Here is a 4,776-nt window from a genome sequence, read left to right on the forward strand (position 1 = left end):
CCACATGTCCCCAAGGTGTCCCTCCATGTGTCCCTCATGGCCTCTTGTGGCCCCAAGGTGTCCCTCCATGTGTCCATGGGGTGTCCCCATGGCCCCACATGTCCCCAGGGTGTCCCTCCATGTGTCCCCATGGTCTCATGTGGCCCCAGGGTGTCCCTAGGGTGTCCCCATGGCCCCACGTGTCATCATGGCCCCACGTGTCCCCACAATGTCCCTCCACATGTCCCCACTGTCCCACGTGGCCCCAGGATGTCCCCACGGTGGCCCTCCACATGTCCCCAAGGTGTCTCTCCACGTGTCCCCCATGGCCTCATGTAGCCCCAGGGTGTCCCCAGGGTGTCCCCATGGCCCCACGTGTCCCCAAGGTGTCCCTCCATGTGTCCCCCATGGCCTCACGTGGCCCCACATCCATCCCTTGCCATGGTGTCCCTCCACATGTCCCCAGGGTGTCCCTCCATGTGTCCCCATGTGGCCCCAGGGTGTCCCTCCACGTGTCCATGGCGTGTCCCCATGGCCCCACATGTCTCCAAGGTGTCCCTCCACATGTCCCCATGGTGTACCTCCACGTGTCCATGGCATGTCCCCATGGCCCCACATGTCCCCAAGGTGTCCCTCCATGTGTCCCCCATGGCCTCATGTAGCCCCACATCCATCCCTTGCCATGGTGGCCCTCCACATGTCCCCAAGGTGTCTCTCCATGTGTCCCCAGGGTGTCCCTCCAAGTGTCCATGGGGTGTCCCCATGCCCCTACGTGTCCCCAAGGTGTCCCTCCATGTGTCCCCCATGGCCTCACGTGGCCCTAGAGTGTCCCCATGGCCCCACGTGTCCCCAAGGTGTCCCTCCATGTGTCCCCCATGGCCTCACGTGGCCCTAGAGTGTCCCCATGGCCCCACGTGTCCCCAAGGTGTCCCTCCATGTGTCCCCCATGGCCTCACGTGGCCCTAGAGTGTCCCCATGGCCCCACGTGTCCCCAAGGTGTCCCTCCATGTGTCCCCCATGGCCTCACGTGGCCCTAGAGTGTCCCCATGGCCCCACGTGTCCCCAAGGTGTCCCTCCATGTGTCCCCCATGGCCTCGTGTAGCCCCACATCCATCCCTCGCCATGGTGGCCCTCCACATGTCCCCAGGGTGTCTCTCCATGGCCTCATGTGGCTTCAGGATGTCCCTCCACGTGTCCATGGGGTGTCCCCATGGCCCTACGTGTCCCCAAGGTGTCCCTCCATGTGTCCCCCATGGCCTCACGTGGCCCCACATCCATCCCTTGCCATGGTGTCCCTCCACATGGCCCCAAGGTGTCCCCATGGCCCCACGTGTCATCACAGCACCATGTGTCCCTCCACATGTCCCCACTGTCCCAAGTGGCCCCAGGGTGTCCCCATAGTGGCCCCACGTATCCCCATGGTGGTCCTCCACATGTCCCCAAGGTGTTCCTCCATGTGTCCCTCATGGTCTCTTGTGGCCCCAGGGTGTCCCCAGGGTGTCCCCATGGCCCCACGTGTCCCCACAGTGTCCCTCCACATGTCCCCACTGTCCCACGTGGCCCCAGGATGTCCCCATGGCCCCACATGTCCCCAAGGTGTCCCTCCACGTGTCCCCCATGGCCTCATGTAGCCCCAGAGTGTCCCCATGGCCCCACGTGTCCCCAAGGTGTCCCTCCACATGTCCCCATGGTGTCCCTCCAAGTGTCCATGGGGTGTCCCCATGGCCCCACATGTCCCCAAGGTGTCCCTCCATGTGTCCCCCATGGCCTCACGTGGCCCCACATCCATCCCTTGCCATGATGTCCCTCCACACGTCCCCAAGGTGTTCCTCCATGTGTCCCTCATGGTCTCTTGTGGCCCCAGGGTGTCCCCATGGCCCCACGTGTCCCCACAGTGTCCCTCCACATGTCCCCACTGTCCCACGTGGCCCCAGGATGTCCCCATGGCCCCACATGTCCCCAAGGTGTCCCTCCATGTGTCCCCCATGGCCTCATGTAGCCCCAGGGTGTCCCCAAGGTGGCCCCATGGCCCCACAGCCCCACATGGCCCCAAGGTGTCCCTCCACGTGTCCATGGCATGTCCCCATGGCCCCACATGTCTCCAAGGTGTCCCTCCACATGTCCCCATGGTGTCCCTCCAAGTGTCCATGGGGTGTCCCCATGGCCCCACAGACCCACATGTCCCCAAGGTGTCTCTCCATGTGTCCCCCATGGCCTCACGTGGCCCCACATCCATCCCTTGCCATGGTGGCCCTCCACATGTCCCCATGTCTCCACATGTCCCTCCATGTATCCATGTATCCCTCATGGTCTCATGTGGCCCCAGGATGTCCCTAGGGTGTCCCCATGGCCCCACATCCATCCCTTGCCATGATGTTCCTCCACATGTCCCCAAGGTGTCCCTCCATGTGTCCCTCATGGTCTCTTGTGGCCCCAAGGTGTCCCTCCACGTGTCCATGGGGTGTCCCCATGGCCCCACAGCCCCACATGTCCCCAAGGTGTCCCTCCATGTGTTCCCATGGCCTCATGTGGCCCCAGGGTGTCCCCAGGGTGTCCCCATGGCCCTGTGTGGCCCCACATCCATCCCTTGCCATGATGTTCCTCCACGTGACCCCAAGGTGTCTCCATGGCCCCACGTGTCCCCATGGCCCCACATGTCCCCAAGGTGTCCCTCCATGTGTTCCCATGGCCTCATGTGGCCCCAGGGTCACGTTGGGCCATGCCCATGGCCCTGTGTGGCCCCACATCCATCCCTTGCCATGATGTTCCTCCACGTGACCCCAAGGTGTCTCCATGGCCCCACGTGTCCCCATGGCCCCACATGTCCCCATGATGTCCCTCCACGTGGCCCCAAGGTGTCCCCATGGCCCCACGTGTCCCCATGGCCCCACATGTCCCCATGGTGTCCCTCCATGTGTCCTCAGGATGTCCTCACGGCACCACGTGTCCCCACAGTGATCCTCCACATCCCCATGGCCCCACACATCTCTATGGTGTCCCTCCATATGTCCCCAGGGTGTCCCTCCCCATGTCCCCACGTGTCTCCACAGCCATCCCCTGCCGTGGTGTCCCTCCACGTGGCCCCACGTGTCCTCATGGCCCCACATGTCCCCATGGTGGCCCCACAGCCCCACGTGTCCCTGTGACCATCTCTACTAAGATGTCCCTCCATGTGTCCCTGTGTCCCCAGGGTGTCCCTCCATGTGTCCCCAGAGTGTCCCCATGGCCCCATGTGTCCTCATGTCCCCAGGGTGTCCCTCCACGTGTCCCCACATCCCCAGTCCCTCGCCCCCCTGCCCAGGGAGGACCTGGCCACGAGTGATGTCACCACCTCCCCACCCATCCCCATGTCCTCATACTGTCCCACCACCTGTCTCCTTGTCCCCTTGCCCGTTCACGAGCGATGCCACCACCTCCCCGCCCTGTCCCCATGTCCCCTCCTGCCCCTGCCGGCTCCATGTCCCCTTGGCCATCCTCCTGTCCCCATAGTGTCCCTCCATGTGTCCTCAACCCCACGTCCCCCTGCCCAGCCATGGGACCCACCCTTGAGCAATGCCACCACCTCCCCATGTCCCCTCCTGTCCACGTCTGTCCCATGTCCCCTCAGTCATACCCATGACCCTCTGCCCTCTTGTCCCCCTACACAACCATGGGACATGTCCATGAGTGGTGCCACCACATCCCCAGATGTCCCCATGTCCTCTCTTGTCCCCCTACACAGCCATGGGACATCTCCATGAGTGATGCCACCTCCTCCCCACATGTCCCCATGTCCCCTCTTGTCCCCCTACACAGCCATGGGACATCTCCATGAGTGGTGCCACCACCTCCCCACCACCCCTCCTGTCCCTGCCCATCCTGTGTCCCCTGTTGGCCATCCCCATGTCCCCCTGCCCAGCCACAAGACCCAACCACAAGTGATGCCACCACCTCCAACCCTGTCTCTACGTCTCCTCCTGTCCCTGCCCACCCCATGTCCCCCCTCGGCCATCCCCATGTCCCTGTGTCCTCCTGCCCATCCCATGTCCCCCTCGACCATCCCCATGTCCCCATGTCCCCCTGCCCACAGGACACAGGGCATCCCGAGGCGGTGGCCGCCATCTTCGCGCTGCTGGACGCCAACGGGGACCGGGTCATCTCCTTCGACGAGTACTGGCAGCTGGTGGCCTGGCTCTGCCACGTCCTGCGCCACCGCCACTACGGGGCCGCGCCGGCCCCCCCGCCCCCCCCCCTCTGTGGGGACACCGATGGCCACCACCCGGACCCCAACCCTGCCCCAGTGTCCCCAGCTCAAGGGGATGGGCACCAGTGACCCCCGGCCAGGTGGGGACAGGGATGGGGACATCCCGAGGGTGATGGCCCTTGGTCCTTCATCCCATGGTGGGGTCATGGATGTCCCCAGGGTGAGGTCCTCCTGAGGTGGTCCCCCACCCTGTGATGGGGACATCCCGAGCACACCACTACGGGGCTGCGCCGGCCCCACCGCTACCCCCCATCTGTGGGGACACCGACGGCCACCACCCGGACCCCAACCCTGCCCCAGTGTCCCCAACCCACGGGGATGGGCACCAGTGACCCCCGGCCAGGTGGGGACAGGGATGAGGACATCCCGAGGGTGATGGCCCTTGGTCCTCCATCCCATGGTGGGGTCATGGATGTCCCCAGGGTGAGGTCCTCCTGAGGTGGTCCCCCACCCTGTGATGGGGACATCCCGAGCGTGATGGCCCTTGGTCCTCCATCCCATGGTGGGGTCATGGATGTCCCCAGGGTGAGGTCCCCCTGAGGTGGTCCCCGGTC

The sequence above is a fragment of the Calidris pugnax genome, unplaced genomic scaffold (genome assembly GCF_001431845.1).
Source record: "Calidris pugnax isolate Ruff unplaced genomic scaffold, ASM143184v1 scaffold411, whole genome shotgun sequence".
NCBI lineage: Eukaryota > Metazoa > Chordata > Aves > Charadriiformes > Scolopacidae > Calidris > Calidris pugnax.